The sequence below is a fragment of the Schistocerca nitens genome, chromosome 11 (genome assembly GCF_023898315.1).
Source record: "Schistocerca nitens isolate TAMUIC-IGC-003100 chromosome 11, iqSchNite1.1, whole genome shotgun sequence".
In the NCBI taxonomy this organism is placed as follows: domain Eukaryota; kingdom Metazoa; phylum Arthropoda; class Insecta; order Orthoptera; family Acrididae; genus Schistocerca; species Schistocerca nitens.
The window spans coordinates 209598401-209611546 of NC_064624.1; positions in this window are offsets into that span (position 1 = coordinate 209598401).

Here is a 13146-nt window from a genome sequence, read left to right on the forward strand (position 1 = left end):
AAAGAAAATGGAAAAATCTAATGAAAAAGGGAAAGAAATGGGTATTTCTAACAAGGATATCACTGTAACTGGAACATCCTCTGATAAACATACAATAACGCAACAGATAAACATACAATAACGCAACAGATAAACATACAATAACGCAACAGATAAACTGTTTGGAAAACGTTCGCTGTACTTCGGTGAATGGTTCAGCCGTTGATGACCTTCCCACAGGTAGGCCATACAGGATGAAAAGTATTTAAACCGACAAACTCTGGGAGGTTGTAGGAGACATCAAAACAAATATTTTCCCCTAAAGTCATTTTTTCATATGAGGAGTATTTAAGGCAGTAGAGGAAGATTTCTCTGGTGTCAAATTAATTAAACCAACAAACACTTTTCCATTTTTTATGACCAAGAGACAACAACTAGGTAGCAGATGCGGCCCAATTAAACAGTCCCCAACAACACCAACCCACACATTAACGAAGAACCGCACTTGATGAGCGCTAGTAACTGTGGCATGTGGGTTATCCTCACTCCAAACATGCGAATTGTGCATCTTGAAGACTCCATCACCCCCGAACGTGGCTTCACCGGTAAACAACACAGAGGATGGAAATGTATGACGCATTTCACACTGTTCCAGATACCACTGCGAAACCTGTTCTCTGGGTGGATAATCAACTGGTTGCAGGTTGTGGACATACTGTAAATGAAATGAACGTAACAATTGCTCTCGGACTGTTCTTACATTCGTCTGATTCGTCCCCGTGTTATGTGCAATTGCACGAGTGATGATTGAAAGATCCCGCTCCACATGCTGCAAGATAGCTTCCTCAACTTGCAGCGTTCTTACCGTGCGACGGCGTCCCTGTCCAGGTAATCTGCTCAATGACCCGGTCTCATGCAGACGTCGGCACACCGCAGCAAAGGTCGTAGGATGCGGAATACGGCGCTTAGGATATTGTTGTTGATAAACCCGCTGTGCAGCTCGTCCGTTGTGGTGCGCTACGTAGTACGCACCAACCGTAACAGTGTACTCACTCCAGGTGTACCGCTCCATTAGTAAACACAGACAATGCACTACTACACTGGTGGACAGAAGTTGCCTACAACTGAAGAGCGTAATACGCCCTCTGACAACTGAAGATCGTAATACCGCCTCTAACAACTGAAGAGCATAATACGGCCTCCACCGATTTAAATAATCCTCACAGGAAAAAATGACATTAGGGAAAAATATTTGTTTTGATGTCCCCTACAACCTCCCAGAGTTTGTCGGTTTAAATACTTTTCACCCTGTTGTAACTCAAAAATAGCGTAGGCAGTGTGTCCCAGTAGCCAGGCCGCGGCGTTGCTCTTCGCTCTTGGGTACAGTTTAAAATTTTAATCTGATGACGGACGCTCGAGCTGTACTCGAGAACTGGTCGCACCACACTCTCCTAAAATTCTCCCAATCAACCAAAGTCGGCCAGTCGCCTTGCCTACCACATCTAACATGCTCGTTCCATTCCATATCGTTTTACGCCCAGACATTTAAACAACTTGACTGTCTCAAGCAGGACACTATTAATTCTGTATCCGATCATTGCCTGTTTCTTCTTCCTACTCATCGCCTACTCTACTGCTCAGGCTACGCTAGTATTTTGCTTTTTGCTGACTTTAACATAGCCTTTTTCTTTAAATTCTTGCCGGGTTCTAGCGGTTCTAGGCGCTCAGTCAGGAACCGCGCGACTGCTACGGTCGCAGGTTCGAATCCTGCCTCGGGCATGGATGTGTGTGATGTCTTTAGGTTAGTTAGGTTTAAGTAGTTCTAAGTTCTAGGGGACTTATGACCACAGATGTTGAGTCCCATAGTGCTCAGAGCCATTTGAACCATTTGAACCTTTAAATTCTTACTGTGCACTTCTCTTATGTAGCAATTCCGGTCAGGTTCATATACATGCAACACTGCAAAAAACTAGCAAGAAGGAATACGAAATTCTAGAAAAAAAAAATAAAATAAACAGTGACTCATGTGTACCAGAACTAAGAACAATAAACTATTACATGGCCATTTTAAACTGCATAAAAAATGAACAAGGTTATTTGAGAAGCTGGGAAACTGTAGAACTGGCGCTTTGTATTCTTTTCTAGGGATAACAGAGGCCATATGACAGTTTGGTGGGAGAGCAGGGCTCTACACCTTGGCGTATGGAATATTTTTAATATCCTGGAAGATAGACGGTGACTTGTAAGAAGCCATAAAAAGTTCCAGTTACTGTTCTGTTAATAAACCTGCGTAATACCGACTTTTAAATCATTTTCTTGAAAGAAATGCACCTGACTGCGCTATATTTTTAATTCTTCCCCTGACAGCTATTGGACGGGGGACCTGACCCCGAGTATGGATCCCCTTCTGTAGGTATCAAGAGAAAGCCATGTGAGGAGCTACATTAAAAAAAAAAAAAAAATAATGGTGTGCTGCCTGTCCGTAATTTGCCAAAGAGTAGCTTTCTGTAAATTTCGCCTCAGCTCTGCGCATGCACGTGGCGGCGGTTAGAGACGGGGCTAAAAGCAAAGCCGTATCTTATGAGGCAGCGTCTTGAGCTGACATCTGTTGGCAACGCCGAGCAACACTGCAGTATTCGAGCGCTGTTTATTTTACTTAGCATTAACAAGTTTAGCAGGAAAATATTAGAAGTAACAAACATCATCGCAGGTATATCATTTAGTTATTTCTAGTTTGCTAACAAAATAGCAATAAGCCCCCATGTCTTTTAATTATCTATAAAGGATGTACTTCACACCCATAAAGTTTCGTGGTAATGTGCTCTTTAGATATGACAACGTCGCAGTTTTGATGGCCGTTCGACGCCGTGTCTACTTCTTCTTACAATTTTTGAAGGGCTCGGATGAAATAATCCGTGCCTAAGGAATACGTTAATATTAAAGGTTTCGTTGTCTGATATGAGTCGTGGTGGGTTAGGTACACAGTGCGGAGTGATGTACTCATAATTTTCCATGTTTTCAAATGCAGCCAGGAACTTTCTCGGTCGATCTATCGTCCACGGCTTGCTACACTTATATATCCTTCTTGCAACACATCTTTATCACAGCCGCAAATTGCGTCTTTCGCATTGTTGCATCTTGTTTAATTTTTTGTATCGAATTTTAAAGCATACTTTCAAACTTGCTATTTTAGATCCTTACCGCGACTATCCTCCAGGTTTATGTGGACTAGATGTAAACAAAGTGAAAATGTATTACGAGTGCCACTAAAAAACAGTTTCAATGTTTTAGATACAGACGAAAGACCAGAAGATATTTATGCAAATGAAAACACAACAAAGAGTGCGTCTGTTATTACGACGAGAAAAAAAGGAAAGAAATTTCCTGATGTAAACATACACCCAGAAAATGACACTAGCGGACTCCCAAAAACTTTACGTTAAGAACATGGTGTAAATACATGTAGTTATGTGCAGCGAAGAATTAAACATCGAAATCAAAAGTAGGTCACACAAGGAACCTAAAATGTTTGTTTTGGCAGATAGTCATGGCAGGGGTGTCGTAAATATACTAAGAAGCATACAACCAGACACAGAAATAACCGGTATCATTAAGCCTGGAACACCTCTGTGCAGTTGTAAGATCTTGCGAAAAAACAGTGACGCCTGGCAGTAACTGTGTTATAATTGGTGGCTCAAATGACTTGTATCATAATGAAAGCGAGTATGCAACGAGAGCTCTGAAGGAAGAAATACAAAAACTACCTCTTGTAAACTTTTATGTGGTCAGCCTCCCATTGAGACATGATTTAATACCAAAGTCATGTGTAAAGACGGAGTTAACAGCCACAAACAGAAAGTTTAGGAAGATCTGTAAAAGCTTCCCAAATGCTATATTTATAGACATAAACAGTGATGTGAGGGAGAGTTTCCCAAGACATGGTCTCCATAGAAACACAAGAGGAAAGAGGGAAATGTGTTCGGAGATACTGAGGAAGATAAAAGGTGAAACTGCTGTGAAGAAAGCCACAATCCCACTTCCTGCAAAAACCGAATCAGTACAAAACAGGACACCGTCAAACTCAGACTTAATATCGACAGAGATAGCTAAACCACTGCAGTCAGTGGAAATCAGTGTGGGCCTATCTTCCCCAACAGGACCTGTGGGAGATGCTGTCACAACTAATAGTGAAGTGAACACAGATGCAAAAGCAAATGGCAGTTTTACAGTCACAGGTAAAATATTAAAAACAAAGACTTCAGCAGAAACAAGATCACCACCTGAAAAAGCAGTAGCAACTGGCAGCCAAACAATGTCTTTAAGGTCAAGAAGAGCAGCAATGCAGGAAAAGGACTTTCTATGGTGTTGTCGCAGAACAATGAGAGTGCCTTCCCAAAAGCAAACTGCAAAAACACCACCTACTAGGAACACAAAGCAGCCAAATCACCAGAAGGGTTTTTTATTAACAAGAGGAAGCAAGCAACACGTAAGCAGAAAGCCACTGCATCTGTGTCTGATTACCTGCACTCACATCAAATGACAAGGACTCAAATATCGCACAAAAAACAGTGAACAAGGAAAATTGCAAGATAAACAGTCAATCGTGGGTAAATACATGTGCTAATAAGTATACTAACGTGTTAGAACTCTTACACCACAATGTTCAATCTCCAGAAAATAAGTTATTTCTAGAATGAGATTTTCACTCTGCAGTGGAGTGTGCGCTGATATGAAACTTCCTGGCAGATTAAAACGAGATACTGGCAGAATTACAGCTGTGAGGACGGGGCGTGAATCGTGCTTCGGTAGCTCAGTTGGTAGAGCACTTGCCCGCGAAAGGCAAAGGTCCCGAGTTCGAGTCTCGGTCGGGCACACCGTTTTAATCTGCCAGGAAGTTTCAAGTTATTTCTGTTTGAATTAGTAAATCTTGAACTAAAAATTCATATTCTATGTGTAACTGAACACTGGTTAGACAAAGACCAGATTATGTCAACTATGATTCCGGGTTACAAGCTTGCCAGTTATTATTGTAGAAGCAATAGTAAATGTGGTGGAGCAGCTATTTTTGTTAAAGATTATTTAAAATTTACTGCAGTAGAAAGTTACCAAAGCTTGGCAAGAGACAAAGCCTTTGAGCTGTGTGTTGTGGATTTGACAGATGTTAATATTTTGGTTGTAACACTATATAGGTCTGGGGACTGGAAAATTTTCATTAAAAATTTTGAAAGGCTGCTAAATTTTATAAAGAGTGAGAGAATGAAAGTGGTTATTTGTGGAGATGTAAATGTAGACGTTTTACAAGATTCAAATCATAGAAATGAAATGTTAAATATAGTCAATAGCTTTGGTTTTAAACACACAGTCAATTCCCCAACTTGAATTACTGCCGATAGTAAAACTGCAGTTGACCAAGTTTTTATAAGACTGTTGTTGTTGTTGTGGTCTTCAGTCCTGAGACTGGTTTGATGCAGCTCTCCATGCTACTCTATCCTGTGCAATCTTCATCATCTCCCAGTACCTACTGCAGCCTACATCCTTCTGAATCTGCTTAGTGTATTCATCTCTCGGTCTCCCTCTACGTTTTTTACCCTCCACAGTGCCCTCCAATGCTCAATTTGTGATCCCTTGATGCCTCAAAACATGTCCTACCAACCGATCCCTTCTTCTAGTCAAGTTGTGCCACAAACTTCTCTTCTCCCCAATCCTATTCAATACCTCCTCATTAGTTACGTGATCTACCCACCTTATCTTCAGCATTCTTCTGTAGCACCACATTTCGAAAGCTTCTATTCTCTTCTTGTCCAAACTATTTACCGTCCTAGTTTCACTTCCATACATGGCTACACTCCATACAAATACTTTCAGAAACGACTTCCTGACACTTAAATCTATACCCGATGTTAACAAATTTCTCTTCTTCAGAAACGATTTCCTTGCCATTGCCAGTCTACATTTTATATCCTCTCTACTTCGACCATCATCAGTTATTTTACTCCCTAAATATCAAAACTCCTTTACTACTTTAAGTGTCTCATTTCCTAATCTAATTCCCTCAGCATCACCCAATTTAATTTGACTACATTCCATTATCCTCGTTTTGCTTTTGTTGATGTTCATCTTATATCCTCCTTTCAAGACACTGTCCATTCCGTTCAATTGCTCTTTATAAGACTATGTGACCTAAATTATAGCACTAATGTTATAAATATGGTTTACAGTGACAATGAAGCTCGTCTCCTGTCTATTGAACTGAAATCAGACACTAAGTGTGGACTAAAAGCTAAAATAGTTGAACAAAGAGACTTCAGTGATGACAACATTAGAGTGTTTAATTTTATGCTGTCAGGGGAAACATGGGACGATGTCTTTAGTAAAACTGAAGTAAATAGCATCATGTTCGACAGTTTCCACAATGTATACCTTCACTACTTTCATATAGCGTTTCCAATGAAAAAAAGGAGGATTAAGATAGTAAAAAATAAATGTTGGCCAACGAAAGGCATTATAACTTCCAGTAGAAAGAAAAAAATTCTTCACTGTCTTATTAAGCACGGAAATACTACTCCAGAATTCAGAAATTATGTGAAAAAATACAACCAAATATCCAGCAAGGTAATAAAAGAAGCCAAAAAACGAAAAAAAAGATGAGTACTTCTCAAATGCAAACAATAAAATGAAAGCTGTACGGAAGGTTATTAGAGCAGAAACTGGTACAGAACAGTCAACTTCACAAAATATCTCTCTTCCAATTGAAAATAACAGACACTCAGATCCAAAAGACGTAGCTGAAAAGTTTAACATGTACTTTACTAATATAGCGAAGCAGTTAATCGAAAATCAGTATGACGATGGACCTGCGTGCCTACCAAATAATTTAAATGCTAGTGTTAAGTCTATGTTCCTTCAAACAGTCACGGAAACAGAGGTGAAACAAATAACGTCACTCAAAATCAAATATTCATGTGGACTGGATGGCGTGCCAGACTATGTCTTTTAAAAGTAATCTGATATATATATATATATATATATATATATATATATATATATATATATATATATATATATATATATTAAACAACTCCTCATCAACTGGAATCTTTCCCAATAGCCTAAAAACAGCTAAAGTAACTCCACTGTTCAAAAAAGGGGACTCTGAAATGTAAATAATTATCGGCCAGTATATCCCAACTCAGTGTTTTCTCCAAAATATTTGAGAAAATTTTCTACAATAGACTAACAAAGTGCGCATCTTTTACGACAGCGGCCGAGTTTAGGTTCGTTCTACGCATCTGACATCGCAAAGCACAGTCAGCCAATGAACAGAGAACGGCGTTGCCAGAGCTCGACTGCAGTACAGAGCACGGACGAGTGTCTTCAGTTTTAGAAACGTTCAGTCATAAATAAAGTAACTGAACAAAAGCAGAATTTTTTAATAGAAAGTTTGGAAAAAGCATTCTTTCTACCAGTTGCTTCATATTCTATTAATTAATTAAACCAAACAAGCAATAAGCCTCCTAATTCAGGGGATAGCAAGGAAAGGTGTTTGTATCATTCTCACTAACAGCTTTTTCGCAATAAAGAACAGCGGTAATTGTTTATTTCCTATTGTACTTCGACAAAACGTGAGTAATTCATAATCATATCAACAGTGTTTGTCGATATTTTGCGTGATATTATAAAGTCTTTCGGGGCATGTATTGAACGACGAGCTGCGTCAGCGTAATGGTTAAAGTATTCGACTGCCAAGCGAGAGGTTATGAGTTTTACGGCTTGTCGATCCATCAGTAGAATCGAGCATAGCTATAGAATTTGCTATGCTCGTCTTTTGTTTTTTTTTTTTTTATATCCGTAATTGTCGACTTCCCCACCTTGTACTCACTGGATAAAGTGGTTGCAGATTCACCTTCTTCTAACCTTTTAATAATCTCGTACTTGTCCCTCATAGAAAGGACAACACGTTTACGTTTAAGCATTTTGTATCGTCAAGTTCACTTCTTCACGCAGCAGCACGCGAGTGGTCGTAACAGAGAACAGAAGGTAACCGTTTGCACCGTGAGAAGCTCTTCTCGGGGGCGCGCCCTCCTTCAAACTGCGCGGAGCGACACGCCTCAACTTTAGGCTAGGCGCAAATTGAGAAGCGTATAGCACGTGTGACGTGACACGACACTACAGCGCGACACGCACGGGTCACGCGGGTGCAGCGCATATTACGACACGTACACTATACTTCGCACGCGCCGGCTGGCGACGCTCTGCGCTGACTGAACCGAAGCGCGCGCAACCTCTTATCTTTCTCAAACGATTTTACAGAAACTATTCTCTGAAAATATATGATTTTTTCCTTACTTGTAGCGTTATATGTCAGCTTCGTGCCCATCACCTCGCTAATGACCATTCTTATTGTGATGTACACATTTCAGTAAGACACTACGTGAAACTAAAAAAGTTTGCAACGAAAATTAGAGGTCGCTATAATTTTGCGTTTGGTGCGTATTACACCATATGTTGCTGCGTATGAAATGTAGCTAACATGCTGAATTCTTGTTTAGACTTGGGAGGAGATCTCTATCTGCCTCCGATGATGATGATTATAAATGGATCCCATGTAGCGCGCTCACTTCCGATCTCACGCCCGCGAGAATGAAATACTCGCAACATCTCTCTTATCTCCTAAACCGCTCGAGACATCGAAACGAAAGTTTGGCGAATAACAGCACACAACGAGGAGAGTGTTTTGCTAATTATTAAACACACGGAACTTTCTTATCTATGGCGATATATCACTACTTATACTTCTTTTTTTTATTTATTTCACTCCAGTGACTGTAATTTTTTAAGAGTTAACGACAGCTAGCGATACAAGAGCTTCCTAGTATGAAAATAAACATGAAATTTCTTCTTTTATGTTACTGCAAACCGATACTATGAGATTTTTCGTAAGCTATTGAGCTCTGTAATTGCCAATTACGTGTGTAATGAGGCCCTACGTTTAGGAATTCTGTCTCAATAGCTGCTGTGAGATGAGTTTGGCAAATTACATTGTGACAAAGGAAGTACAATTAAACCAGTCACCAAGAGTAATGTGGCCTTTACTCATAAATGGTGATGCTTCTTCGAATGAGAGAAGGTTAACAACTCACACAAAAACAGATTGGCAATCCTGTTGGAATTTTGGTGGAATCCCCGTAACCCATCGTATTTTTAACACTGAGCGACGGGAATGGAAACTTACCAAAGGATTTTATTCCTTCTCTTGATCTGAGCAGTATTAAAATAATGACGAGCGTTCCTTCAGGAGGAATGATAGTCACAAGCCAGATACTGTTTACTCACCTAGGGCTTGCCAAACTGACAATGCGTTGATCGCGAATAAAATAGTTGTTATTGAGAAAAATAAACAATTGTCTGTCGCACAACACAATGGTCAGTGTATTGTCAGCAGCGAAGGATAATGCGCGCGACAGGAATGCACAAGCTAGCCATGTTTGCCTTGTGAGATGGAGTTCGGAAAACATTGTCATGAAAGTAGATCTGCCTTTGTCAGCAGCACATTTCAACAAATTAAATATATCTAATCATAACACTCTTTTAGGATATTCCTACTTTCGTAATAATACCGACCATTTTCTTCATTTGTGTAGCCTGTTGTTGTATAATTAGTTTATTAATGCTGATAATGTCCATGCAACAATTGAAATGCTTTTTCTCATCACGGCGAAGCAATTAAAACATTGCTATTTGTGACTGCTTTTCGACTGTTTCTAGATTGCAGTGGAAATGTGATGTTCACATGCATGTAGTGCAGTGTACCGTATTACATTATTACATACATATCAGAGTAATCACAGTGAAACTTCTATACTTCAGATCTTGGACGCTTTTTACCACAAGAACAAAGGGATCACACCTGTGGAGATTATTCCTTTCTAAATTTTTGTAACTGATCGTACAGATACGCTAGCTTACTAGGCAGCGAGAATATAACCTTGCTTTACTTTCCTGCCTTGATTCTTAATCACATGATTTTATAATATTCCTTGCTTCCTTACTCACTACCCTCTGTCCCTTCTTGAGATCTGAAAACATCACGGAGGCATACGGTGCAACTTCAGCGGCCAATGGCTCATCAGTTACTGAAGTATACATTTTTCTTGACAGAAGAAAAACAAAACAAAACTATGCAGATATAAATAACAGAAAAGTATAACGTGCCAACGAAGAAAGCTGGAGCGTTTAAATGGCGAAAAACGAAACACTACCCAAAGGCAATAAAATTCAGTACACAGTAAGGCAAAATTTATCGTATTGGCAATACTACCACTGCTGATATGCGCCGTTCCGATGTGAACATACGGCCGGGCTACTTTTCCGCTCCCCTCCTCAAATTTCCCACGATGCTAGCGAGGCAAGCGCGACGCGCGGCGCGAGAAACTGTGCCTCAACCACAACGCCGCGCGACCTGGCGCAGGCGCGTGTCGCGTCCCAATCGCGTCGCGTCGCAATTTGCGCGGTCCCATTTGAACCTGTGATGTTACAAAAACGCGCGCTGCGCCGCAGCGCCACACGCGCTATACGCGTCTCAATTTGCGCCTAGCCTAAGCTGCCGCAGTTGTTGCTTTGATACTGCCGCTACATCTACTGCCAGTGCCAAGCCGACTGCTGATTGGCCGGTCAGCAGCGCGTTGTGAAGGCAGCGGTGGCGCAGTGCGGCGACTACTGTGGGAAACTTGGTTTGCCGGTGAGGGGGATGATGGAGAGTAACAGGCGCGAGCGAGTACACGGTCCGGTTAAGCGGTCGTTCGGTTGACCGACGTTCACATAATAGACGCTCTACTGTACTTTCTTTCCAGGTGGGATTCTTTCTCCTGTTGTATGTACAAAGATAAATTACACACTTGTTCATTTCGTCGAATTGTTCACATGTCCCTGTCTTGTATATGTCTGTTCAAGGTTTTTTTCTTTTGCTGGTGTCGTTCTATAATAATGTGGGTCCATGTACGACATGACGGTTGTCATATATTTATACTCTTTTTGATTTTTGGGAATGACTCGTGTAATGTTTTCAGATATTTCCCTCTGTTTCTTAAGAAATGTTTTCTTATATTTATGAATGATTTCAAGCATTTTCATTTCTTCTGTATGTAATGGAAATGTGTTGTAGCGTCTCCTGGCCAGTCGTCATAAAAGCGTGTGATAGAATTGTTACCGTGTGTGCAAGACCAGTTAACATGTATCGATATATTGCCGCGCACATGGCGAAAGAGAAATAATTTAAACACGACCAAGTGAAGCAACGAAGCAAGACTGTGTAAACATTTCACGAATGTACTATGTGTGTATGTAGAACATTCATAATTATTTGACGTTTTATGCATTTGTTAACTTTGAATCCATGACATATTATTATCTTTGAAAATGTTGTTAAATGAATTAGTGATTATGATCTGTGCCTCAGATAAAAAGGACAATTCAGTACATGTATAAATAGTAGAAAGCATTGTAATAATTTTTTTTGTTTTCTTTGCGGTTCGTTACGAGTAACACTCGCGTGTTAAGCAAATGTATATGCTAGCCGTGAGTCTTTTGTTCATGAAGCTTGTGATCCGCCATTAGGCGAGTTGCTGTAAAAAGGTGTGTAAAATTAATGCATGTTTGTTTGAATATATAGAGTTTGAGCAAATATGTTTTTAAAATAATTTGTAAAGTTGCCAGCCATTCGTCCCGTAAATAACTTAGACATTTTCAGCATTTAATTTAGCGGAAGCCGCTGTACCAATCTGCGAGGGCAACGGCCGCAGACGCGGCACATTTAAAAATATTTATTTCAGGCATCGCAGTCACCTCGCCGGTAAAGCGAGGTAACATAATAGTATTTAACATCTTCTTACAGCTTCCAGCAGTGCCTGCAGACCGTATTATATTATTCAGTGCATTTATCACTTTGAAAAAAGTATAACGAATAACTGTGTTATGACTTTATCATTTTCACATTTTGTGGCAAGGTCTGCTCTGTGAAACTAAAGCAATATTTTACACTTTTTCCCTGAGATTAAGAGAGTGCGGGCTAGTCGTGCACCTGTTCTAATTAACAGTGTTCAAAAATCCACTGCAAAACGTAAACAATATTCAGTGCTGTAACGTCCGCAGCTCGTGGTCTTGCGGTAGTGTTCTCGCTTCTCGCGCACGGGGTCCCGGGTTCGATTCCCAGCGGGGTCAGGGATTTTTCTCTGCCTCGTGATGACTGGGTGTTGTGTGTTCATCATCATTTCATCATCATTGACTCGCAAGTCGCCGAAGTGGCGTCAACTGAAAAGGACTTGCAATACGGCGGCCGAACTTCCCCGCATGGGGCCGATCATTTCATTTCAGTGCTCTAACGATCATTTGAATTTCATTACTGAGTTTTCTGAATACGATGCAAGGTAGTGAGTTCAGATACAGTTTTCTTTCTTTCTTGATTACGTTACAGTAGCAAGTGAATGTTCCCTACATGTTAATCCAGAGCAGATGTGGAAAAGCAATAATTTGATCCACGGTGTGCCACATTTATGATAAAAGTGTTTATTCCGTCTCCCACTCCATAACCACAAGCCGAATAAAATTAACTCCAGTAGCAAAAAAGTGAGAGGTGGAGTAAGGGAGACGGAATAGTGTCCTGAAGAGACTTGATAACAGTGAGTTGAGGTTCTCTCCGCTTTGCGGCGCTGCAGTTGTGTTTACCAAGGCAGCATGTCAGTGTGCCATCTATCGGCGACGATGAGCAACAGTGCGTTCGGGAGCATCACTCATATTGCTTCACCTCATTTCCAGTTTAGAACTTTGACAGAAAACTCTTAGAGGTAATAAGCAACTGCTTCGTGAGACCAAATGTTTTCTTATAGCTTTTGTTACTAACAAAATTGCTGTACGTGCCCCTGTCTGTACAAAGTTTGTGGCGAGAATGTTTTACACCCAGGTGAGAGTTTGGTAATGTATTCTACATATTAGGTCAACTCCGTGTAGTTCGCATTCATAGAAGAAGGTCTCTACAATGCAATTTATGTAAGGTGTGGTTGGTCAAACCATGTCATATGTTATAGTTGAAATTTTATTGCAATTGTTAGCATCACAAATTGTGGAACAATGCGAGGATGTTTCGCACTGTCTACGAATGCGCGAAAGATCTTG